Source organism: Aotus nancymaae, unplaced genomic scaffold (assembly GCF_030222135.1).
Source record: "Aotus nancymaae isolate 86718 unplaced genomic scaffold, 86718_ANA_hifiasm-v0.15.2.pri h1tg000058l, whole genome shotgun sequence".
NCBI lineage: Eukaryota > Metazoa > Chordata > Mammalia > Primates > Aotidae > Aotus > Aotus nancymaae.
This window is the reverse complement of record NW_026988472.1, coordinates 20,536,913-20,564,630: the sequence shown is the minus strand read 5'-3', so window position 1 is coordinate 20,564,630 and position 27,718 is coordinate 20,536,913. Positions and strand designations below refer to the sequence as shown.

Genomic DNA, 27,718 nt, shown 5'->3' with positions numbered 1-27,718 from the left:
TGGAACAGAGACATGTTCCAAATTTCAGGAGATCGTAGAACTTAATAGAAACAATTGAAAGTAGAATGTAATCTATGGAGCAGGATCTGTTCTATCTCGTTTACCTGAGTAGCCGCTTATAATAAACCTGGAACCTTTGGAAACATTTATCTGATGGCTGGCATAGAAAATAGAAGGATTTGAAGTGATTTATGATGAGACAGGTGCTCCTAGTAACATTTTACAATGCTGTGAGACTCAGTATGGTAGGCAGAATAATGGCCCTCCACAGATGTCCATATTCCATTCACTGGAACCTGTGAGTATGTTACCTTGCATGGCAAGGGATAATTGAGGTTGCAGATGTGATTAAGGTGGTTAATCGCCTGACCTTCAGATGGGGAGATCATCTTGGATTATGGACTTGTATGGGTCCTTGATTGACCCAATGTAATCACAAAGTCCTTTAAAAGGTGGAAGTAGGAGGCAGAAGAGTCAAAATCAGAGGGATGTAGCATGAGAAAGACTCCATTTGCCACTGCTGTCTGTGAAGATGGAAGAAGGGGCCATGAGCCAAGAAATGCAGGCAGCCCCTAGAAGCTGGAAAAGGCAAGAAAACAGATTCTCCTCAAAGCCTTCAGAAGGTGTGCAGCCCTGCCAACACCTTGATTTTAGCCCACTGAGACTCATTCTGGACTTTTCGACCACCAGAACTGTTAGATAAAGTTTAAGCCACCACGTTAGTGAGAATTTCTTGCAGAAGCAATGGGAGACTTATTTCAGTTTTCTGTTGGTATCTAGCATATGACCAGGAAACAAAGAGGTTATATATTCTTGGCACCTAATCCATTTGATGTCTTTGGGATGGTTAAAATAGAATTTTTAGTACAACAACCTGCTGAAACAATATTAAAAGGTCTTTTTTGTCTTGTTTTGTGAAGGAAACTTGATTTTCTTTTAGGCTCTAATTTTGGTGACAGTGACTCTGCATAAAAAGATACTACTTATGGTGTTGCCATTGTACTACTAAAAAGCCTTGCTTCAAACATAGCAGCACTATTTATTATATATTTGTGATTAAGATCTTAGACCCAACTTCTCTTTCTTCGTGCACCATTCTTACTTCTTTTGTTCCAAAACATTTTGTGATTCTTTTGTGTAGTATTGTTTTATATAGCCCCCATTTCATTACTATTTTTGTTTTTATTGCCATATTACATGTAATAAATGCACAGATATTACCTATATAGTTTAAGTTTTGATAAATGCATACAGCCATGACTAACACCTCAATCAAAGTCCAGAACATAACCTTCACTTTAAAAAAAGTTACCGCATGTTCCTTTCTTTCTTTTTTCCCCACCCTCCACCTGAGACAGAGTCTCACTCTGTTGCCCAGGCTGGAGTGTAGTGGCATGATCTTGGCTCACTGCAACTTCCACCTCCCAGGGTGAAGCCATTCTCCTGCTTCAGTCTTCTGAGGAGCTGGGATTGCAGGTGTGCGCCACCATGCACAGCTAATTTTTGTATTTTTAGTAGAGATAGGATTTCACCATGTTGGCCAGGCTGGTCTCGAGCTCCCGACCTCGTGATCCACCTGCCTCGGCCTCCCAAAGTGCTGGGATTACATGCGTGAGCCACCACGCCTGGCCTTTTTTTCTTTCTTTCTTTCTTTTATTTTTTTAAGATGGAGTCTTGCTCTGTTGCCCAGGCTGGAGTGCAGTGGCTTTATCTCGGCTTACTGCAACCTCTGCCTCCCAGGTTCAAGTGATTCTCCTGCCTCTGAACCCCAGGTAGCTGGGATTACAGGCACCCCTCATCACACTCTACTAATTTTTTGTATTTTTAGGAGAGACAGCGTTTCACCATGTTGGCCAGGCTGATCTTGAGCTCCTGACCTCAGTCAGGGTGATCGGCCCACCTTGGCTTTCCAAAACACTGGGGTTACAGGCATGAGCCCCAGCATCTGCATGTTCCTTTCTGTTCAATCATCCCCCTCACCCCATCTCCCACACAACCACTGTTCTGATTTTTATCCCCATATAAGTAGTTCTGGCTGTTCTTGAACTTCATGTTAAGAGAGTCATACAGTATGTTCTCTTTGATGTCTGGCTTCTTTTACTCAATAATTTTGAGATTTACCCATGTTCTTGCATATGTGAATAGATCATGCCTTTTTATTGCTGAGATGTTTTCCATTTTATAAATGTCCATGACTTGTTTATTCATTCTTTGTTGATAGACATTGAAGTTGATTTCATTTTATTTCTTTTAGCTATCATGCACAAAGTTGTAAATAGTATTCTAGTGCAAACCTTTCTTTTTTATTTTTTGATAAATGCATAGAAGTGAGATTGCTAGTTCAAAAGATAGGTATATATTTAACTTTATAAGAAACTTCTATTAAATAGAAAACCTCACACAAATTAAATTTAACAGAGTTTAATTGAACAAAGAATGATTTTTGAATCAGGCAGCCCCTGAACCAGAATAGTTTCATTAAGAGAGACTCAGGCACTGCCAGGTGGTTGAAGATATGTGGACAGAAAAAGGGAAGTGATGTTTAGAAAATGGAAGTGAGGTACAGAAACAGCTGGATTGGTTACAGCCCGGTGTTTGAACAGTTGGTCACCTCTGATTGGCCATATCTTGGTGATTGGCAGCAGAGTAGGTGCAGTCTGTTTACACATCCAGTTAGGTTACAGTTCACTACGTAAAATCTTTAGCCTGAACTTAAAATGTGTCAGGAAGCAGCTTCAGGCTAAACTTAATTTAACACTGCCAAGGAGTTTTCCACAGCTGTTATAACATTTACCATTTCGCCAGCAATGTTTGAATGATGCAGTTGTGTAGCCCCTTTGTTGATTAGTGGCTCCTCACCATTGATTCCTTACCATTGGGACCTAGTACTTCTGGCTGTCATTGAATGGTGATGAGTTAGTCTGGAATGAAGCATAAAAGCTTTTCAAAAAAGAAAAGCATATTAGATATTGTCTCGATGAACATAAGGATCATAATAAGAGAAGTGGTGTTTGCTAGTTGTTAATTAAATATGAGGGCCAGGGAAAGGAAAAAAAAAGAAATCCTTGAGGAGGGAGCTTCTTTTCTTTCACCTCATTTGTTCTTTAAGGCTTTTTAAGACACTGCAACTAATTTATGGATTGTTCTGACTGGTTATTTAATCTGTGGATTTCCCAGGCCTTCTTTCTCCTCTTTTTTCTACCTTCATTTACTTTACTGCTTTTTAGTATATGCACTGATGAGAATTCACACTAGAAGCTTTAGATTCTTGTTGATAGCACTCACAAAGACTTGTAAAGACCATAAACTCAAGCTCAAAGCAATCATTCCTGATTTGGGCCCTTCAGGGATTGGGAAGGAGGCTAAAGGAACTGGCCTGGCTCCCATCCCCCTCCCCTCCCCACTGTGATTCTGGGAGGCAGAGTAAACAGGAAGTAGGGTATGAGGGGGAGGAGCAGCTGGGCGAGACACTCTAAAACAGTCTGCACAAGGCAAACTCAGAAGGAACAAAGTTCTAAAACAAAGGCCCAATCCCTCCCTTCTCTCTTTCCTTGCTTCCTTCCTCAGTCTGTTAAGGTGCAGTGGAATCAAATGCAAGAACTCAGATGTGGTTCCAGGAATTTTCAAGCTCACTGCAAAGACGGAGTGTAAACAAACAATTTAGCAATACCATGAGAGAGAGAATGGAATTATGCTGGGCTCTGGGAACATGCAGGAGGAAGCTCGCAAGGTAAAGGAGGCTTCACAGAAGTGATACTTCATTCCGGAAATATTTATTTAGCACCTACTTACTGTATGCCAGGCATTGGGCTATGTGCTGGCAATGATAGTGAACATTACACAGTCTCTATCCTCAAATGCTTATCGTCCAGAAGAGGATACAGACAAGCAAAGAGGTAGTTAAAATGCAGCCTAATAAGTGCTATGGTGGCTGGGTGCTGGGTACTCAGGAGGGGCCCCTGATGAGGGCAGGGGTTTGAGGAACCATCTCTTGGCAAGTGACCTTTATGCTGAGAACTCGGGGAACCATGTGGATTAACTAGGTGACAATGAGGTTGGAATGGATTCTCTGGGGCTGTGTTTAAGAGCCTGGGAGAAGAGATGGGCAGAGGGTGAGAGAGGAGGGCAAGACATGAGCAGAAACAACATTATGAAGAAGGTTTTAAAATGTGTGAAAGACTGCTTCCTGATAGGATGTGCTGAGAAGGACACATCACTTCTGCCAAACATGCATAAGCTAAATTTAATCACAAAGAAACGTCAGGCAGATCCAAACTGAGGGGAATTCTGCAAAACGTCTGATCTATTCTCTTCCAGAGTGTCAAGGTCATAAAAGGTAAAGACAAAGGAACTGTTCTAGGAGAAATAGAGATTTAAAGAGATAGGAAAATGGAATGCAGTATGTTATCCTGGATTAGATCTTGGACCAGAAACATCAACATCTATATGTATATTTACACCTCTTTTGCTATAAAAGACATAATTTGCTTAATTGAAAAATATGAGTAAAGTCTGTATTAAATAATTACATTGTAGCAATGTTAATTTTCTGATTATGATCACTGTACTGCAATTGTGAAAGTCATTTTTCTCATTTACAGGAAGACATACACCAAAATATTTAGGGGTACAAGGCATTGTGTTTGCAATGTATTCTCAAATGACTCAGAAAGAAACAAATGAGAGGGAGAGAAGTAAAATTAGTTATTTGGGTGAGGGGTATATGGAAAGTTTTTTTTGCATAGTTCCCGAAACTTTTCTGTAAGCCAGAAATTATTTCAAAGCAAAAATCCTTAACAAACTGTGCTCAGTGCTTTATCCGAGGACAATAGGAAATGGTGGGCCATTGGAGAGGGTTGTGCTTTCGAAAGATGTCTCATGCTGCAGGGCAGTGAATGGTTCAATCCAGGGAAGACTCATCATCAATTTGGAGGCCCTTATAATAATGCAGGTGAGAAATGATGCTGACCTCAAAGTGGTGGCTATGAACAAAGAAAGAAGTGGATAGATAAATGAGATAGGAAGTAGGAAGCAGAGCACATGATGGGACTTTATGGGGATTTTAGAGAGAGAAGAGTCAAGGGTGGCCTTTGGGATTCTTCTGGGTTACTGAATAGGTCTTTGTAGAATGTGTGAGATAGCACTAAGACAAAAGAGTAGATTTTAGATGAAACGATGGTTTTAGTTTTATACATTACCCCCAAGCTAGCCCTGGCTGCAGCCTTTCCCATCTAAGTTGATGACAGCTCCATCCCTCCATTTGTTTGGGCTTAAAACTTTGGAGACACCCTTGATTCCTCTCTTTTTCACACAGTCCGCATTCAATTTGTCAGGAAATTTTGTTGGCTCTGCCTGCAGAAAATATCAAACATCTGACACTTCTCACCACCTCCACTGATACTATGCTGGTTCAAACCACCGTGATATTTCACCTGATCTCTTTGCATCTAAGCTTTTCCTCTACAGTGGCCAGATAGATGTCACTAAAATAGAAGTGATATGTCACTCCTCTGATCCAAATTGTGCAATGACGCCTCATATCTTTTGGGGTAAAAGCCTTCCAAAGGCCTTCCAGACCCTTCGCAGAATGGCATCAGTACTGCTCTGATCTTATCTCACACTCTTCCTCTTGCCGCTCTCTTTTCTGGAACACTCCTTCCAGAAATATCAATGTAACAGAAAACCCCAAACACTTAAACAAGTATAATTATTTCTCACTCTTGGATAAAGAAAATGTGAAGTTATCTGAGAGTGCTATTGTGGCCCCATGGTGTGCCATCAGGCCCTGGGCTCAGACATTTAACGCTTCCATAGCCTCAGAACCCCTCTTTAAGGATATTTCATGGCACAAGATAGATGCTAGAGCTCAGGATATTATGTCTATGTTTCAAGCTGCCAGCAGAAGAACAGGTAGAAAGAAGCAGAGGAGTACTAAGTAGTTGCTGTCAACTGAGTCAGTTCCATGATAGGGAGCAACTTACAATTTGAAGGCTTTGGAAGGAATTTGGCTTTTACATTGAGAAACTGTATCTAGTTGCTAGGAAGGCTGGAGCATGCAGTTGTTTAAACAGGTGGCAGTGTGCCCTGATAAAAGTTAAAGTTATGTTACTAAGGAGAAAGAGGATAATGGATATTGGCGTAGGTAGCTAGTAGTGTTTGCCACAGATCTGTTGTTTTCGATGTTGATGATCTCACCATTCCCCTATCGTCTGACAGCATGACCACAGGGTCTGGTACCATGCGGCCCATCTTCATTGTGGGAGATGGGCGGTGGGGAGCCTGGGTTTTGAGCCACACTGGTGAGGTAGTAGGAAGGAAGGACAATTTCGGGGAGAGGGTGTGGAAAGCCTGTACATGTAGGAAATGGGAGGAGATATAAATGCAGGAATGAGGATTCTGCTCCTTGATTAATTTAAAGCTAAACTGAAGTTGAAGCTTGTTCTTGATGTTTATGCTTGTTTCTTTTCCCTCTGTAACCATAAACACTCAGGGTGGTCTCTGGGTGATGGGCCATGACAAGACCTAGTTGTTCTGCTGGGTCTGGGTGTGAAATCTATTCATCTTCAGAGTTTCTAATATTTCTCATTCTATTTTTGTTTTCATTTCAGGGAAGGATATTGGTAATGCTTTCTAGCCATGTGTGAAGTTTTGCTGCAAAGAGGTAAAAAGGACTTCAAATTACAGTACATTTCAAAAATATATTTTCTGAGGCATAAACATTTAATAAACTAGCAGTATTAAAGGATTGCAGGAATTAAAATAAATAAAACTCAAGAGATCATTTCCTAGAATTTGATATGTCCATAAATAACTTTTAAAGACAAGGCAAAATATACACATTACAATATACCTCATAGAAAAGACTTTAGGGATATCCAGCATTCTTCAGCCACTGATCAACTCTGCCTAAGTGACAGGAGGAATCTTATTTTTTGTTGTCTCCTTTTAAAATTAATTCATTTGTATAATTTTCAAATGTACATAAAGCCCCACCCTTAAACCCAAGGCAGGCCGAATACCTAAGGGATGATGAATATTACTCAATGAGGAGGCAGCTAACACGTGAATGCTTTTGTGGGACACAAGCCATGCAGCCTGTGGCACTGCATTGGTGTCACATGTGTTGGAGGTAGGGGGAGCCCCTACTTATCCCAACTCTTGAGTTACCAAGAAACTCTATTCTAACTTGGTACAAACCAAGTTTGCGGGAAGTGTGGTATGGTCAAATAGTTTCTTATTCTATTGTAGGAGTAATGGCTAAGCAGAGGCCCCTGTGTTTTTCTAATAAGAAACCCAGGGCACAATAATCAGACCCTAGCCAACCCAAATAATTGGTTCTAACATTTCCGATTTATCTATTTTGAGAAAGACTGGAGGAAGAATAGAGATCTTTAAGGTGGGGAACACTTGGAAATGAAGATTGTTCTAAACTTCTAAGCCAACAGTAGTATGGACACCTGGCAAAACATTTAAATGCATGTTAAGTATTTAGCAAAAGAGGAAGGTAAAGGTTGGGGCTTAAATACTGAACCACGGAGAAATGGAGACAGAGAAGATGAGATAACATGATTGGTATAGAAGGCAGTTCTGATGATGGCAAGGAGACTGTGAGGAGCATAGCATAGCTGGGTAGGATGAGCCTGCTGTTAAGGAAAGGGAGCGAGTCTATGCAGATGGTCAGAGCCAAGATCTGTGAGACTAGAGGAAGGGAGAGAGTCAATCTCAACATGTTTTCCTCTGGAAGGTGCCTCTCAGAAAGGTAGAAATAAAGGTCTTGATGTCTGTTTTTTTGTAGGATCAAACACATTCCTACCTCAGCAAGCTAATTCCTTTCCCAAAGATGTGTTTGTAATTCTGTGGAAATAGCCTAATTCTGTGATATAATGCCTGGCAGGAATTCTAGCCTTTTCTCTATAAAGGTCAGTTTCTCACTAGCAGTTCTGTCATGGAAACAGAGATCTGATAATTATTCCAAGAGAAAATAATTGTCTGCGTTTGTTGATTTAAGCATTTTGCCAAAAGAAACCATTTCTTCTCTCAATCAAGAAAATGGTCTTATCTAAAAAATTATTATTTAATATGGTAGAAATTTTCATTTCAAGATGAGTCTATGATTCTGTGCATTCATGGGCACCATATCTTGATAGGTCGTGACGGCATGAGCATCCTTGTTAAGTAAGAGAGAAGATCTTTGGTTAGACATTATTCCTTGACTCAAGTAATAATGTTACCTCTATGTTAATAGTAGGACAATTTATTTATTTAGGCTGTTTTAACAATATAACTATCTTTACTCATTCTGGGCATCATGGTTTTTAAAACATGGTTTATTCAGATATGTTTCCAGGTATCATATTAAGATTTTATTCAAACCGAAAGAACAGTGTCCTTTGTTTTTAAATCATGAAAGATAAAATTTAGAAAAATAATCCACTGTATTACTTGGTTCTGATATTTTAATCACCTAAGTCAAAGAAGTTTAAGTTGCTTTCTCGTGGCAAATATAATTTGCAAATGACCTTATTGTTTGTTTCCATCTGTTCCTAGGATAGATTAGAGGTTTTGCAAAATCTTCAAACTAAGAGAGTTACTGAGGTGCATACTATTAGGGTAACATGAGAAACGTCCCCACTCATAGGTTTTTCCCCAGTTGAAAAGCAGGTGAGTTTGTGACTTTAAAATGATCACCTGAATAAGGGATGTATCTTACAGAGGGATATTGTGTGGGAAGAAACGTGTCAAATACTGAAAACCCAGATATAAAAAAAGTAATGTGATACATGGAGAGGAGGCAAATATTGTAATCTTGACTATATGAAAAGGAATGGCCCTAGAGATGACCTATTTATCCCTTAGGAAGAGGATCAACGTGCTTTGCTAGAAGGAAGCTTGCTCCGACAATAATTGTATCCCTTCTCAGCTTATGATGGTTTCACACTAAGGTGGCATATATTTCCTTGAAATATTTCCTTCTTCCCAAAGCAATTATTTCCATTTAAAAATCCAAGGTCACTTTTAAAAGTCTCCTATGAGAATTAACTTGCATATGATACTTAACTTAGTAAACATTAAAGTGTCATAATGATGCTGATCCTTACAACATGGGTACATGAATCTACCTGAAGATAAAGATGTAAAAGGGAATGCTAAATATTCATCAAATTGTAACTAAAATAATAGTAAGACACATTGGTATTATTCTTATAAGTAATAATTCTATGTTAGAAAATAATTTAAGAAGTGCTTCTAATCTGATATTCTCCCTCCTCAAAATTACATTGAAGCAAGTTAAAAACTCTGACGAAAAAGTTGTTTATATAAATGTATATAGTATGTTATTTATGTGTGTATTGAAAGTAAGACAATGAAATTCATAATAGATTAGAGCTAAAACAAACCTTAGGGATCACCTAGTATATTTTGCATCAAGTAATTTGTGACAAAAGCAAGACTAGAATTTAGGTCTCTCAACTTCTAGATCTTTGTTTCTTTCATTATGCTGAATTTTTTATTGTCCCTATTTAAATGATTTTTCTCAGAAAATTAATAATTTTACCATATTCTTTTATAATTTTATCCTTGGAGATGAATTTTTTAAATTCTGGGGATTTTACTTACTGGTTTTTATGGGAAGGAATCATTTCATAATGAGTATAGTAAAAAATTTTTAAGGCTAAGAAATAGTTTTGTTTACCTCACACGTGGGTTAGGAATGCTTACTAGCAAGATAAATCTCTACTTTTTACCTTGAAAAGATCTTGTTTTTATTTTATGAGTTTTGTAAACTTTTTCTTCCTTGATGGTCATTTTGAGCCCCTATATGAATCGAAAATTAAACTCTAAAATCTATTGTAAGAATGTAAGGATTCAAAGTTTTGGTACTACAACTTTAAGGAAAATCTAAAGTCCTTTCTTTGTCGTTGTCTCATTCAGATCATAATAAATATTTCATTCCCAATTTAATGGATTTGGCTTGGAGGTGTCTTACATAGCCATATTGTAATGTTCGGGTTTGGTTTGTTTTAAAAATTTATAGCAGTTCCAAGCAGAAGTTAGATCTGTTCTCACAACTGCCAATACCACAGGCCATTTTCTATAAACATCTTCTCAAAAAAAATCAAACACACATTACCCAAAGAACCAGAGACACAGCTGTTTCTGGTTCTGATCTTAAGAGACATCAACTTTTGCTTGGCGCAGTACAAGTGAGAAGGGAATTGATGAAGTCTGATCACCTATTCCAAAAAGTTCTGCCAGGGGATGAAAAGAATGGAAGAGGATGTCTCTGACATCACCTTATTTAATTCAAAACTTATTTCCTAGCTGAGATGAGAAAGCAGAAGTAGTGAGAAAATCCATATACTCCAAATAAGATAAAACACCATTTTCTTTTTTAAAAAATATAACCCCTTAGAGTTAAATATATACTTACCATATGACCCAGCAATTCCATTTCTAGTTGTTCATCCAAGAGAACTAAAAATGTATGTCCACATGAAGACTTCTACACAGTTTTCATTTTATTCCTAAAATCCCTAAACTGGAAGCAATCCAAATGCCCATTAGTAAAGTATAGTATAGTCATACAATGGAATACTATTCAATAAAAAAGGAAAAAACTACTAATACACAACAAAATATAGATGACTCCCAATATTATGCTGAGCAAAAGAAGTCAGAGATAAAAGAGGAAATAAAATATGATTTTATTTCTATGAAATTCAAGAACAGATGAAAGTACTCTAAGGAAGAACACATGAAAATAGTAGTTTCCAAGGACAGGTAGTGGGGAAATTGACTGAAAAGAAGCACAAGAAACTTTTGGGGTATTGCTATGTCTGGATTTGGAGTAGTGGTCACGTGAATGTTTATCAGGATTTCTCAGCCTTACCACTACTGACATTTTGGTCCAGATAATTTCTTCTTGAGGAGGGCTGTCCTATTTATTATTGGATGTTTAGAAGTGTCTCCAGCCTCTACTCCTTTTCTCTTGTGACAACCAAAAATTTCTTCAGAAATTGTCCCCTGGGTGGCAAAATTACTTCCAGTCAAGTACTACTGGTGTAGTTCATCAATCCCCGCCAAAGTGTACACTTAGGATTGGTGCAATCATTTTACTGTATGTAAATTATGCCTCAATAAAGTAAATAAAATAAGCCCTTTTGGGGAAGGGCTTATTTGGGCAAGAGTAACTTTATAGTGGAGAAATCTAACGAACACCATCGCAGCCAGGTGATCAAGGTCAACATCAATAGTGATCCGTCATGTTGACAGTGTGTACCTTCGATGTGACGAGAAGAGAATGACACTTTATCTCTGTAGTCTTCCTTCCAAAAGCACATAACCTCAGTCTAATCATGAGAAAAAATCAGACAAATCCCAATAGAGGGGCATTTTACAAAATGCATGACTTATACATCTCAAAACTGTCAAGGCCATCAAAAACAAGGGAAGTCTGTAAAGCTGTCACAGCCAAGAGAAGCCTAAGGAGACATCATCACTAAATGTAATGCAGTTCTCTGGATGGGATCTTAGGACAGGAAAAGGATAGTAGGTAAGGAAACTAAGGAAACCTGAACAAAGTATGGACTTTGGTTAATAGTAATATATTGGTCAGACATGGTGGCTCACTTCTAGAATCACAGCACTTTGAAAAGCTGAAGTGGGAGGATCACTTGAGCCCAGGTATTGGAGACCAGCCTGGGCAACATAGTGAGATCCCCATCTCTACAAAAAATTAAAAAGTAATAATGTGTGAATATTGGTCTTTAAATCATAACCAATGTACCACACTAATGTAAGACCTTAACAGGAGAAACTGTGTGTGGAATATATAGGAACACTGTACTTTCTACGCAATTTATCACAAATCTAAAATTGTTCATTTTTATTGAATCAAATTAAATCTTACTCAGCCCTAACATGTCAGAGCAGGTTTTAAGATCATTTATGAGATCAAAGGACTAGGTATAGATGGCAATGGCTTAATAAAGTGCTGTTTTCATGTTTGTGTTTTTTCAGTATTATAAACAAACAAACACAACAAACTAACCAAAAAGCACAATCTGTAGATTTCAGAAGGCCATATAAGTTCAGTGTCAATTCTAAAAGGGTTTATTTATATAAAAAATTTCATGTTAAAAAATAAGCCCCTTGATAGGTCATTGGATGGGAAGAAAGAAAAAAAATAAGCCCTTTTAGAATTTGTCACACAGGCTGGAGTACAGTGGTGTGATCTGGGCTCACTGCAACCTCTGCCTCCCAGGCTCATGCAATTCTTGTGCCTCAGCCTCCTGAGTAGCTGGGACTACAGGCATGTGCCACCGCATCCAGTTAATTTTTATATATATTTTCTTAGTTGGGATGGTTTCACCACGTTGGCCAAGCTGGTCTCAAACTCCTGGCCTTAAGTGATCTGCCCTCCTTGGCCTCCCAAAATGCTGGGATTGCAAGCATGAGACACCGTGCCCAGCTGTAGAAGATAGGATCTTGAATATTTTCACCACAAAGAAATGAAAGATGTTTGAGGTGATGGATATGCTAACGACCCTGATTTGATCATTACATATATATCAAAACATCACACTCTACGTCATAAATATTACAATTATTATGTGTCAATTAAAAACAAAATAAAACTAAAAAGAAAAAAGAAAAAGAGAAATCTATAGACTTTTTTGTTGTTTTTTTGGTTTTGTCTTTGTTTTTAATACTGCTAACCACAAACATGACAAAGGCTTTTATTAAGCCATTGCCATCTATTGCTAGATCTTTGATCTCATAAATGACCTTAAAATGTTTTATATATGCTAGGGTCAAATAAAATTTAAATCAATTCAGTAAAAGTTTATTGAGCACTTACTATATGCTAGGCACTGAACTAGTTATTAGGAATATGAAGATGGATAAGATCTGGTCCCCTGGCCCCTGCTTTCCAGGAACTCAGAGTCTTAAAGGAGGGCATCATCTAGTGTAATGGTAAGTTATTTATTACAGGAATACCAAGGTGGAAAATATTGTTGTATAATGAGAGAGAGCCTTTTTGTCTCCCACCAAACTGATTGCAGTGATTCTGGCCTAGAGGAAGTGCAAGGTTGGATTACGAGGGGCAAGGACTAATCTGAAAAAGAGAGAAATACAGGTCAATGGGAAGGAGGAATCGTTCTTCAACCTGCTTCTATTGGTCTCATTGCTCTTTCCATGTTGGCTTGTGGGAGTAGTTCAGAGAGTTTTGTGAACCATAACGCTTGCTTCCTGTATTAACGCAGAAGAACAATTGTATTGTGCCAGGTAGGCTTTCCTGCTCTACCGACCTGACCTCTGAGTCTTACTGTGGCCAACACTTATGCTTACATCTGGACAGAGCTGTGGAAGGTTTAACCAGATGGGTACATCACTGAAACTCCCTGCATCTCCATTTTCTTATCTACAAAGAGAGGAAAACCCAAAAACTCCTAAGATAGTTGAGGTAAACAAAAACTCCTTATAAATGGTTAGGTGTTTGGCAGACATTGGTCATTTTTACTATTCAGGTCTCTTTCCTGACCTGAGATTTACACGGGGCCTTTTATCTTGTGCTTCCTTGCAATTTTAGAAAGTTACCTACTATAAGGGAATTGGTATGGCATGGTGATTAAGAACATAGAGTTTAAAATCAGAGAGACCCTGGGTTTAAATTTCAGCTTGAATATTTTCTAGCTGTGTGGGAAGAAACAGTGCTTTCCTTGGAGGTTCCTGTGAGGATGAGATGAAATAAGGTACTGTTAAATGCCAAGCATAGTGCCTGGTGGGCAGCAAACACTTGATAATGAAAGTTGTTCTTTTATCCCATGTCTTCATTTATGTTCCACCACACTGTAAGCTCCAAGAAGACAGGATTTTAAAAAATTTCATTCAGATATATTTCAAGTATGTGAAAAAGTGGATAGCATATGGGAGTGCTTATTAAATATTTGTCAAATGACTGAATGAACATGTGGGCTTCACTCCAGGCTCTTATCTGCCGTACACAGTACAGAAGACACTCTGGTGAAGATAGAAAACTCAGAGGGTCAAGGATATCTGTGCCAGTTTCTGATATTTCAATAGTTCCATTGCCTCAGGTGGGAAGGTAATCCATTTAAGATTCCCAGTTCTGGTAGACTAAAGATGGCCACACTTTTTTTACTCGTTTTTCATAGAGACATGGGGATCTATGCCCCCTCCCCTTGAAATGTAACAGGCTTTGTGACTGCTTTGACTAACAGAATATAGTAAAAATTAAATCATGCCAGTTTTAAGACCCAGATATTAACAGAATGATACTCTCCATTTCCTGTCTCTTAGATGCCAGCCACTATTCAAGAAGTATGACTACCCGGAGACCACCTTGCTGTAAGAAGTTCAAGCAACATTCAGAGGCCTTGCAGAGTGGTGCACTGTGTGAAGTGAATAGACAAGTGGGACACCGGCTATAGAGAAAGAAAGTATAAACTGAGTGGAAACTGAAATTGGTTTCAGAGTGGTTAGTTACTTATTCTCATCATCCCTCTTCATTTTGTTCCTAGAAATAAAATTGATAACCTGCCCACTTTGAGCAGAGGAGAGAATGTGGGAACTGGCCCCATCAATGAATCAAAAAAATTCCTCTTTTAGGTGATTTTATAAAACAAATGGGCCCATGAATTACCATAATTCCTTTGATGGCCACTGTGGCCACCATCCATCACGGTACTCCACTGATCCTTGCCTCCTGGTATTCCCATCCATTTGTAGTCTTTTCTCAAATAGGAAATAGGAATAAGACTGACCTGGGTTTCCAGTAGGAGAGAGTGGTTTCTGAGGAGTGTGATTTCTGAGTCTAAGTCATGAAAGACATTGCCGCTTTCACTTTGCTTCTCTTGAATCACTCATTCTGAAGGAAGAGAGATGCCAAGTTGTGAGGACACTCAGGTAGCTCTATGGGGAGATCCATGTGGTGAGGAACTGAGGTATCCAGACAACAACAAGCACTTATGTGCCAATTGTGTCATGAAGCCATATTGGTAGTGGATCCTCCAGTCTCAATCAGGCCTTCAGATGAATGCAGCCCTGGTTGCTGACATGCTGACTGCAACCCAATGAAAAACCATGACCTAGAAACACCCAACCAAGCTATTTCTAGATTCTCAACCCACAGAAACTGTATAAGGTAATAAATGTTAATTTAGAGTTTTAGGGTAATATATTACATAGCAATACATAACAAATATAGCCACTATCTGCATACATATGGAACTTGTTTTTGTTTCTCTGCTATTTGTTGCTATGTTCACTCAAGTGTAGCTTATATTTGGAGCTCAGAGCTTTAACAACAAAATTGTTTTCTAGCTCTGTGGTGTCTCAAGAAACTGGATCATGTTTTATTGATCATCTGTACTTCCTTTGATGGTAGGTAGACCCCGCCTTGTCACATGCCTTATAAAAGGCACACTCTTAGAGGTCGTGACACTCTTAAGCCAGACCAAAGTTGCCTAATGGACCCATCTTATCTGAAATATTGCTAATATTTCTATTTCAGCCATATGCAAGTATAATTTTTTAAAAAAATTATCCGTAAAAGGAAATTCATGCTGAGGCCCAACTAGGCCATGACTGCAGGACATGACTCTTTCAAGCATGTGTATACACATACCTAAAAGGAAAGGAATGGCAGGACGATGAGAAAATTAAGAGACTCCTATGCTTAGTAACTAGCAGCAGAAACTCTTAACATTGTGACTTGGACCCTGCTATCCCTGCCTTCTTCCTAAAACAAAGTTTTGGCAGTGCCATCAGGAGCTTCTTGCCTAGGTTTGCTTAGGAGAAGTTACTTCTCTAGATGAGTGATTTTCCAAGTGTTCAGAGTTAATCCAGAGCAGAGGCAGTTGTCGACTTGTACTTGTTAATGAGGAGTCTTTTAACATGGCCTTCCTCACTCCCCATCTATCCACCTGGCTGTGCTTTGAAAAGTTGAAGACTGCTTTATAATATGTAAAGGTGTCAGAAGAAGATAGAGAAGAGTTCTAGAAAGTTCTGCTCCATGCTTATGGAAAGACAAGAAAGAGTAGACTTTGATAAGGCAGGGAATAATTTCATCAAGTATAAGGACATCTTGTCAGCTGTGGCCAAAGAACCCAAGGATGGATTTCTGAACTAGGAGTGTTACCATTCTAGAAGAATTTTAAGAGGAGAATCAGCAATGATCTCACCAGAATGGCTTACATATATTGTTCTATGAAGTAGGACACTGGATCATATGACCTCAAAAATACTTGATCCAAGTCTAAGATTCCATGAAGAGTCCACTTGGTGTATATATTCTCTTCTCCATGTAACATACTGCTTTCTCATTTTTATGAGAACCTAGGCACTTTAATAACTGCCATCTTTATTTTTGTTGTCTTTTGTGGATGCTATTATAGTAATGCAGGTTGATTCTGTTTTTCTACATCTTTTTTCTCTTCCTACAATTTCATAAACCAGGTGTATGCCCAACTTGAACATATCATGAATATGTATAGAAAAAGTAGTTAACTATGTTTGTATCAAAATAAGTTCAATAAGATTGAGCAGGAGCAGCAAGAGAGGTTAAGAATAACTTCAATTCATGGACTAGGAACAGATGAGAAGTGAGATATTTTATAGCCAACTGGCAGCTGGAAGTGTAGTGAATGGATAAGGCCACAGTCACAGATCTTTAACTGATGGCTCTACCATCTGTATAGAAACCATGTGTAAATAAGAATGAATGGTTTGGGCATAGAGCTCAGCGTGTCTGTGCAACCAAGTCACAGAAAAAGAGATGGCAAAAAAATCAATTTAATACAGAGTTTTTGTTGCTCAGTCTTGCACTAGTTGAGAATGTTTTCTCTGCCGTGTCTTAATGAATGCCTTATCTGTATGACTCAAGTGGAGAAGCTTCCACAACAACATGGTAACAACAGGATCACAAACCTCTACCTAACAATTATCCTTTGCTGGCATGTTCAGGTCAAGTCTCTGAAGCAAGCAAGAAAACAATCATAAAAATGATGTGTATGCATTTGTAAGGACTTGGCTTCTGCCATGTGTCCACATTTTTTCAGCTCAGGCTGTTGTCAGGGTGCAGGTGCCAAAGGCCCTGTATTTTCAGGTGTTTCCCTTGTGGCATGTCTGCAGTGGTTCAGATTGAGAATTACGATCTGCTTAATTTGGCCCTGTTGTTAAGGTCAACACATGGATCTCTGACATGTGATGACTGGAGAAGGTTGAGCAACTTCTCAAGCACCAGAAGGTGCTTGACACCTGCTAGTTAGAAGGAATGGAGAGGAGGCATCTGGTCTTCTCTTGCAATGCATGCAGTAAAAAGCAGAGTTATATTAAAAAAATCCACCTTGATCCATCCACATAGTGCTGTGTTAATAGATGAAGACATAAAAATGAAAACAAAAAAATATACATAACTTTGAGATTCTTAGCAAAGCAAGTATGGTGGTGCTCCCAGGGCCAGACTCCATAGCAAGTAAAGGGTTTTTACTGTTGTATAAGTCCATGTTTACCTCTGTGGGACCTGGATGCCTCTCAAAGCTCATATTCACGTTTTCATTTCAGCCATGTTATCTGTAAACCTTAGTTTTTCTCAACAACATTTTTGTTTTCTTCTTTATAAAGGCAATATATTGACCATAGTAGAAAATTAGAAAAAGTACCTAAATTATAAAATAGAAAATAACAGTTCTCCTTAGAACAACTCCTCAGAAATAACCAGTTAATATTTGATGCATTTCATGAAAACTTTTCCTCTGTGTGTGTGTACGCATAATATTCAGAATAAATACATACAATTTTGTATCATGTCTTCCTTCAACATTAATTTTTTCCTATCATTGAAAGTTAATTTTAATGCATAGTACTTTATACTATAGAGGTGCTGTGTGAGTAAGTGCTATGGAGTCAAACAGATCCCAATTCCAGTCATGATTCCTCTAGTTTTCAGCTCTATGAATGGGCAAATGATTTCAGTTTTAGCATCTATAAAATAGGTATGATATGAATTACTTCATAGAGTTTCTGTAAGGGTTAAATGAAACAATATCTACAGATCCCTTACATAGCTCCCATATATAATAAATGTGAGATATATGCTAGCCAATACTGAATCATTGCTCAGTTGTTGGATATGGATCCTGTTTCCAATAATTTTACTCTTTATAATGTTATTATATTTTACATTTAAAATTATTTCCTTAGGATAAATTCCTAACAGTGGGATAAAGGGCATAAAGCTTGCTTCCAGTGCCTTTCTAGACCAGTTGTACCCATTTGCACCCCTACTAATGTTGCATAAGAGTGGTCATCTGGCTCCACCCTTGAGAGCACTATGTATTATCTTTTGTAACTGTGCTAACATAATTGGCAAATAATGGTATCTCATTTAAATATAAATGTTGTTGGTTACCTAGTGACATTGAATCGTTTTTCATACATATGTCTTCTTTTGTGAGGTCTGCCAATCAGTCAACATATATCAATCATCAGGTGCCAGTTTTGTGCCAGACACTCCACTAGATATATGACAGGAATGCTTTGGGGTCTAGGCAGATATGATCCAAGATCTGGTAACACACCATTTATTGAGGGTGCTTCTTCTGTCAGTCACCGGGCCAAATGTTTAACTTGAGGGTAATGTTAAACATTTTGTGTTTTCTGGTTAATAATTAGCCTCCTTTGGGTGATCTGAAGCGTGTTTTGCAAACTTCCTTATTTTGGCCACATTCTTCAGGGCTGAGGATGCTGTTTATACACTCTGGATGAGTAACCTGTTATGGTATGAATTTAAATTTCATACACATACATGAAACCAAGATGGGTGGATGGACTCATTACAAAAGGTATAAAGAAGAGGATAGTGATGAATTAACAATATTGAGGGGGACAGAAGTAGCTGAAGAATATACCAAACTAAACAATTTTAGCATGTGTGAAGCTGGGGCACTTGATTGAAATTAAGGTTGTATTCTTTGAATTCTCAGGTTGAAACGCCTGCCCTACATTTGGCAACTGCAGTGGAAGCATCTTGTCATAGCTTCCTACTCATCTATACTACTCATTGTTCAGTTATGTCTTAGATTGGAAGATCAGATTTGGTTTGGTAACTGGAGAGTGCCAGCTTTGTCACTGTGTAGGTAAAATAGAACAGTCCAAAGTCAAGTATAGGTGAAAAAGTTTCTCTTTGCTTCCAATGGTAAGTGTAAGATTCCCCAACATCTTACAATAGTTTCAAGGAGCTGCCATTCCCAGGAGTGTTCACATCCCCTTCTGGCATATTGACACCCTCCAGTTTAACAGAGTATTACTTATGACCCTCTGCAAAGATGTCACACAGGAGGTAGGAGAGGCTAGCTCCTGGTTATTCTGCCATTTCATGTGTATATATATTTTGAGACAGGGTATTGCTCTGTTGCCCAAGCTTGAGTGCAGTGGTGCAATCATAACTCACTCAGCCTAGAACTCCTGGGCTCAATTGATTCTCCTGCCTCAGCCTCCAGAGTAGCTGAGATTACAGGCAGCACACACCATCATGACCGGCTAATAAAAAAAATATATATATGTGTATGTATATATATATATCTATATACACACACACACACATACACATATATGTATTTTTTTAATTATATATATATATATATAAAAAAATCTTTTTTTTTTTTTTTTGGTAGAGATGCGGTCTCACTGTTTTGCCCAGGCTAGTCTCAAACTCCTGTCCTTAAGTCGTCTTCCCTTCTAAGCTTCCCAAACACTGGGATTACAGGTGTGAGCCACTGTGCCTGGCCCCCATTTCATATTTGTATTGTAATTCATGACACTCAACAATTTTTCATGCATATTATTAGAATGATTCTAAGAGATGTCAAAAGCTGTTTCCCCAAATATCAACAATACAACCTATTGATAAGACAAAACTGAGATTCTTCCTTTGGTAGCTTCTCAAAGAGGGGAAGGTAAGGTCAGAGTTTGTTGACCTTCTTTTAAGGTGGGTGTTTCCATGCAGGGGGATTTGATTAGGACCTTCTATACGACAGTCCAGGATTGGTTAAGAAAAAAAAAGATGTTGAGATGAGAGGTCTTAGAGCACAAATGGTCTCCTGATGTGTTGAAGAGGTGATGAGTCCTCCAACAAGGTCCTATAATAAAAAATCAAACCATTTACCTAGTCATGACAGTCCTGGAAAAGTAGTCATACTAATAATGCCAGTGGAATAGCAAAGTCATGTCAGTGTAGCTGGTAAGGTATGATTTAGGCTGAGTGTCGGGAAGATGGTTTTGGTTGTCAGAAGAAACATGGTCACATATCCACTTTATAGATGAGGAAAATGAAGCTCAGGAAGATTAAATGTCTTGCCAAGGTCAAATATCTAATTAGTTCTAGCAAGAGAACTAGCGCTGAGCTCCTTTCCATCTTATTCACTAAGAACTTTCCCTTCTATGCTGTTCTTGCTCTTGTCTCAAATCTCTCTGGGCATTGATGAGTTGCTAGAGCAAGAAGTATCTTCAAATTGATTTTAAAATATAAGCCACACAGTCTTATTTGAACAGATGATAAAATGCTTTACTGAGAATGGGTTTGTCCAGTGAGTCTAGGTGTCTTCCACTCTATGTTTCAAAGATAATCTGTGGATGAAGAAAAGGGAATTATGTCCTTACTAGAGGTTTGATGTGACAAATTAATCATTAACATGGCACTGGCTGCTATATCATCAATGGTGTGCAGGGGACAGAAATCCTTTACTGTTTTTTCTCTAAGTTTTTTCATAGGGATGTTTTTAAGTGGAAGTAAGAAAGAACCAGGGAGAAAGGGACAGAAAGTTGGAAAAATGGAGAGAATAGATCTCTGTCTCTCCTCTGTCTGTCTGTCTCACTCTCTCTCTCTCATTTGTGCTGTATACATTTGGATTTTCTTTAGTTCTTTTTCACCTCTCTGACTCTTCTGTCCTTCTAATTCCCACCCCACCTTACTCCCACATCTTATGTGTTACATCTGTGGGTATAATTCATGAAGATAAAATATACCCAAAATAAAATGGCTATAAAATGTAATATGGTGCTAAAGAACTGTGAAAAAGTTTATCAGTGTGAACCCAAGTATTAGTGTGGTAAGTGGGATACAGATTATGTTTTCTGTAAGTCTACTATTAAGAGCACACAGCAGGTGCTCCAAAGTATTTGTTAAAAGAACAAATGAACAAACACGTGGATACCAGTTACTATTTCACTTTTGAGGTCAACTCAAGATGCCATTTTGTTTTCATAACCTTGGTCCTGGACATGCTGATCAGAGCTTTTCCTAAGGTCAACAGTGTGTGAATCAGGTGAGAAGTAGGCAAATACTGAGGGGATCTGGCGGTGTCTCTGCCCTGCCACTGCTTCTTAGAGTGCCAAGCCCTTCTCCAGGTTTGGGTGGAGACGGGGTGAGGGAGACAAAGGCTTGGTGAAGAGAAAGCCTGGATGAACACTGGATTAAACAACAGAGACTGGATGTATAAACAAGCATAGAGAGGTGGGGTGACGTTGGTGAAGCAGAGCTAGTTTGATTGGAAACTAAATAGATTTTTGGCAGGTTAAGTGGTTCTAAGCTTTTCTATGAATTGCTCTAATATTATTCTCCAAGAAATATCTTAAAATTATTCACTAAAATCTCCCATCACAGACTCAAGCACCAGTACTCACACTTGTAAGCATAGCACAACAAAAGCTACTTGTTTTAAAAACTCATCTAAAGATACTTGCAGAAACTTTATAGATTTTATTAAAAATCATTATCCCTTGAATTGCTCTAACCAATGTTTTAAAATTTTGACAATATGATATTATATATTTTGATATATATGTCTCAATAGGCTTACCTTTATGTATGTTGTGCTAAAGGCAATTGCACTCAATATTAGCTGCATGGAAGAAAAATGTTCCTGTTGATTGTACTTCTATTTGTTTATCTATTTAATAATTAGATATTAGATTTAATTATTGATTTAAGGGCACATCACTCAGTGTTAGTAAACGTATCTGTTGAGTCTAGTTAATTTTATAACAGTTATGGGGCACCAAGTTAAATATGAAATGCAAATATATACAAAATGCAAATGCATGAACAAACTGATAAAATTGCTAACTGCTCTGCCTTTAAAAAAAAAAAGAAGCTTCTGGGTGGCAAAAGCACATAACAAAATATTGCTACTAGTTATATAATTTCTTTGTTCCAAGCTTGATACAAATAGATTAGGGATCTAATCTGTCACATATACACATGAAAAGGTGGATTCTTGGAGACAATGGCTGCAAGGAGCATTTTCTTTTTTTTTTTTTTTTTTTTTTTTTTTTTCTGAGACGGAGTCTCGCTCTTGTTACCCAGGCTGGAGTGCAATGGCGCGATCTCGGCTCACCGCAACCTCCGCCTCCTGGGTTCAGGCAATTCTCCTGCCTCAGCCTCCTGAGTAGCTGGGATTACAGGCACGCGCCACCATGCCCAGCTAATTTTTTTTGTATTAATAGAGACGGGGTTTCACAATGTTGACCAGGATGGTCTCGATCTCTCGACCTCGTGATCCACCCGCCTCGGCCTCCCAAAGTGCTGGGATTACAGGCTTGAGCCACCGCGCCCGGCCGCAAGGAGCATTTTCATTAGCTTGTCTTTGTCGTATTATATTTGTGTGTAATTGAAAAGTGAACTAATTTCATTTTCCTTTTTAAAAACAGAGTCCCAAGACTGACAGGATAATGGAATGGCCAGTGGAATACCATGATTTAAACCACTATTTGTTAGTCATGATGTCTTTGTGGGCAACGTAGAAAAGTAATGTCCAAATAATTCTGTTGTGAAGTTTCATGGCTACTTGAGCATTTTTTAAAAATTAGATTTGTGTCAACTTAGAATGAGGTTTTCGGTAGTGGGTTCCAGACCTCTAACTTTAGCCTTTTCTTTTTTTACTTTCTTCAACTCTTTGAATGAAGACCCCAAAGACTCATGATTCAAATTCAGAAATGAACTAAAGCTGAAAGAGATTGTTAGATTGAGAGTGTTGGAAAATCAGAGAACAAAATAAAAATTCAAAGATAATGTCATAGATTGAAGTTAGGAAACAAAAGCAGCAAAATTAAACCTAACAGAGATAAGTGCCAATTTCTCATTAAGGGTTCATGATTTAATCACCTGAGTATAAGTTGGAAGGAGATCTCAGAACTTCTTATTAAAATGACCTAGGGGATTTAATTGGTTCCAGCTTTAATACAAACCAGTAAGTCTACAAAGCCATCCAAAAGCTATGATTCCCTTGGCTATAATTTACTCAAGGAAGAAGAGCCTGTTTTTCCTTCTCCCTTCAATCTATATCCAAGGAGGAGTATTGTTTTGGATTCATCAAATTCTGGGACATGATTATGCTGTATTTGCCAGTGGGCACAGTCACTGTGTGTTTCCAGGTCAGCACTTGGGTGTGACTATTTTGCTGCTCTCGGAGGTACTACTGAAGTGGAAAGGGTCAGGACCTACTTTCTGTTGGAGACGCTCTTCCTCTCTCTTCTTTCTCTGCCACCCATATACCAATTCAGGGCCTACTCTCCTGGAGCATATCCGACCAACTAACTTTTCTTTTTTCTTGACATGGTACTGGAGTATAGTTAGATCTAAAATTTGGGGGCAGATAAAAGCATTCACAGGACTCACTCACAGCCTGCTTTGGACTGAAGGCATTTAAGCTAAGTAGCCTAGGAAAAAGGTTATGCTACACGTGGCCCAGGTCAAATATTACAGTATCCTTTCTTGGAAGCTTGGGATCTAAATTCAGAAATCAATAAGAATTTATTTCATTTTTCCTGTTTCATTATTTTGAGTGTGTGTTTGTGTCTCTTTCAAGAACTTCTCCCTCTCAAGGGAGGATGACAGTGTCTAGAGTAAGCTATACATATTCCTGTATTCTTGGGACATTTTACCATTCAGAAGCACAGCACCCTATCCTCTACTACCTCTAATAGCCAGACTAAGAGGACAATATAAGAGGTAACATCCCTTTATACTCCAGACATACATTTTTGACTCTATTGTATATCCCTATTTGGGTGTCCAATATGCACCTCAAAAATTTATTTTCAAAATTTAACCTATCTCCTTGCAGCCTCTTCCCCTGACTCTCCACCCCTACTATTAACTTACAGATGCATTTCTGCTGCTGTTTGAGTATTCTCTGTTCATTAAAGACATCATCATCTTCCTTGTTGCTTGGCTCCTTTGACCTTCCATATTTAGTTGGACACCAAATTCTGTCATCAAAAAAAAAAGTCTTTGGAACATATCTACTCCTGTCTTCACATAGTTTGCCATCACTATATATCACTTGGATTATTTTCGGTCATGGCCTATATTTCCATTCCTGCTACAATGCTTAGCACATAGTTTGTGACTGACTGGAAAATATAGCTTTTATGTCTGCCTTCAAATGTTTAATGGAACATGATGTTTGAGAGGCAATAAATTTATTTTTTGGCTGCTTCAGATATCAAGGAGGCCAATTTTCATTAATGTAAGATAGAACTTAAGACAGATTGACTCCAACTATGGACTAAACCATTTCATAAATCTTTGAGCTCTTTATCATTGGGACTATTCAAGGAGAGACTGGATAGACATCAGGGAGAAGTGTTGTCAAAAGGATGCTGGCTTTAGGAAAATGTCAGACAATATGACTTTTAGGGTCTCTTTCAACCATAGGATTTGATGATTTATGTATTAATTTTTAAGGATTAATTGAAATTAATTAATTCAATTCTGTTCTGACTGATAGAATTAGAGATAAGTATTTTTTATTTCTTTCCCATGTTTTTTAAGTATTCCAAATAGAAGTGTATTACTCTCATAATCAGAAAAATTTCATTTTGAGTAAACTCAAAGACTTTGCTTTTTAAAAGAATATTTTGATATTTTGACCTCCTTTGAATATGAGCATAACCTTTCATTATATGCATCAAAGAAACATTTTTGTCATTGTATATATGCCAACTGTTAATTTGATTTAAGTTTCGCTGCATATAATAGAAAAGGAAAAACAACAGGGGCTTAAATAAGCTAGAATTCTAGTTCTCTGTTTTTATGTAAAAGAGGTTTGGATATAGGCATCCAGAAGTGTTATGGTGACTTCACCGTGTCAGGCATCAACACCAATTTATCTTGTTCAGTTGTACGTGGCTTCAATTCCTAAGGTCACCTCATGGTCCAAAACAGCCACTGAATACTAGCATTACGTATGTGTTCTGAACAGCAGGAAAGAGTAAGGAGAAGATGGACCTGCTTCCTTCATTTTAAAGAACTTCCCAGAAATACCAGACAACACTTCTTTATAAATTTCACTGGTGAGAACTTGGCCATAATGTTATATCTAGCTGCAAGGAATTCTGTCGGGAAAATCAGGGCTTTGTTTCTAGTGAGGAAGAAGGGAATGGATATTGGGAAGCTAATAGCTGTCTCTGTTATACCTATTGACTAAGGGTAAGCATAATACAGAATCATTAAGGAAATGTCACCGGCCACAGCTTCTTTGCTAATAGTTTTAGGAACTTCCTATTGGGCTCCATTTATTTCAATCAGTCAACAATTATTTACCAAAAACCTTCTGTTTGCATCATTTTTTCTTTTGTAGAATGGATCTGTACCTTCCCAGTGGGGTTGTAGTGAGCATTAAATGAGATAATAATGTAAAACACTTGGAAGAACATCTGATATATATTAAGCACTCAATACATGTCAGTTGTTACTCTGATTAATATTACTATTTGTGAAACAATAAAAGTGAGATTGAAAACATAGTTCCTGCCTTGGGCTCCTTCTCTTCTGATGAAGACAAGATGCATAGATGTGAAGTAACTTCAAATTAAGTGTGCAATTAAGATGCAGATATTATGGAGCAAAGAATATATTTTGTAAAAATTTAAACGCTGAAAAAGTCCCTGTAAGGATGTCTTTGTGTGTGTGTGTGTGTGTATGTGTGTGTGTGTGTGTGTGAGAGAGAGAGAGAGAGAGAGAGAAATATTATTGAATATTTAATGAAGACCTAAGGCTTTAGGTTTTATGACATCTTAATTTTCTCTGGTCACATAATTTGGTTTCATCTCCCAAAGAGGCTAACCACTGGCCTATATCATCTCAGGCTGGTAAGGGTCTTTCTGTTTCTTAAAATTTCCAAGGTAGAGGCCACAGACTCCCCAGTTTTCTCTTAGGTTTATTCGTGATACTGTAAGTATTAGGTTTTTAAGGGCAAAACTCATGAATTAAAGTAAAAGTTTTTTCATTGTTTAAGAATAAAGCACCAACTTAAAATTGTGTCAATTGAATGAACAACATCGCCGGTATGGGCGAGAATGAATAACCTATCAGAACAGATATTGCCTGCTATTTTTTTTTGAGAAGGAAAGTCTTTCCTAGCATTGCATTCTATTTTATGCAGTACATTTGCTAAGAGAATTCAAAAGAAGAGATCGGGCCCATTGTCCTTCATTCCAGCAGCATTGAAGGCCCAATTTCATCTTTTGAGGCTCTTAAGGAGCGTACTGCATAAAAAGGAATGGACTGCTTGCTATTCAACCATAGCTGCAATAGCAATACCAATCATTATACTGTTATCTATTTGAAAAATGTGGATTTTACTTGGAGATGGTATTTATTGAAGCCTGCAAGAAATCCGTTCTCTGTCTACCTGGCAAGAGCAATTTGAAATGGAAAATTCAAGTTTAGAAATCCAGTTGAAATTTGACCTTCTCTATATTGCCACGGATTTTGGTATGATATATGCAGGGTGGGGGTGAGAGGTGTCCATTGGCTTCTAATCCTGTGCTGTGTTTGTCTCCTGCTGCACAATAGGGCAATCGAAGGAAAACCTTCTCCAGCTTTATTAAAATGGGGAGGGCGTGGGATTCCGGGGCTGATGCACTTAAAATGCTCTCTGAAGCATAATGGAAATTTTGCAAAAGACTTTATGTAGCAACAATTCTATTGATAGAGTCAATGAGAGTTTTGTCTGTGTAAGAACTGCAGGATGGGACCCCAAGTCACATGCTTTCAAAATTATTCTCCCTTTGTTGGATATCACAAAGGATATTTTCCCATGAAAACAAGATCTTTTGTTTCTCATGAATTCATTCTAATTGTGAAGTGGGCTGATAGGGTTACTGCATGTTCTCTGGCAGTGGCAGGTGGCCTGAGGGAGCTGGTGAAATGGGCTCAATCATCTATTAAGGTTTTTCGTGGTCTTAGTGTCATTCACTTATAATCTAAAACCATAGTCCTTGATGTTCATATCCAAGGGAGATAACTGATGTCACAGATAATGATTTGTTCCTATTTGGCTTTAAAAGATAGCAGGCACAATATCCCTGCCTTTCCTGTTTCCCTACCTTTTTACAAATGTGTATGACTAACAAAGAAAAACACAGAAAATAAAGACAGGTAGGGAAAGTTGAGACAAGTTGCAGCATCAATTTGCAAAAGAACTTGTTAAATACTTCATTGCATATGCTAGGTTCTGTGCAGAAAATAAAATAGGTACAATTTCCTCTTTATGAGGACTACAATTTATCAGCCACTGTGCTGTGGTGAAAACATTTAGCAGCAATTTGGCAAGCATTTGTGTAAATGCTCTGTAGATGACCTGTGCCAAATATAGAGGATTTAAGACAGGTGAGGCCTAGGCTTGGC

General features: G+C 38.1%; 1 long non-coding RNA gene across 1 annotated transcript; it reads left to right on the top strand.

Moving 5' to 3' along the window:
* The first annotated feature begins 3,502 nt into the window (after positions 1–3,502).
* On the top strand, positions 3,503–18,437 carry LOC105714222 (uncharacterized). Its single transcript, XR_001106765.2, has 3 exons — positions 3,503–4,951; positions 6,609–6,661; positions 14,326–18,437. It is a non-coding gene; the product is annotated as an uncharacterized LOC105714222 (long non-coding RNA).
* Positions 18,438–27,718: the final 9,281 nt, after the last annotated feature.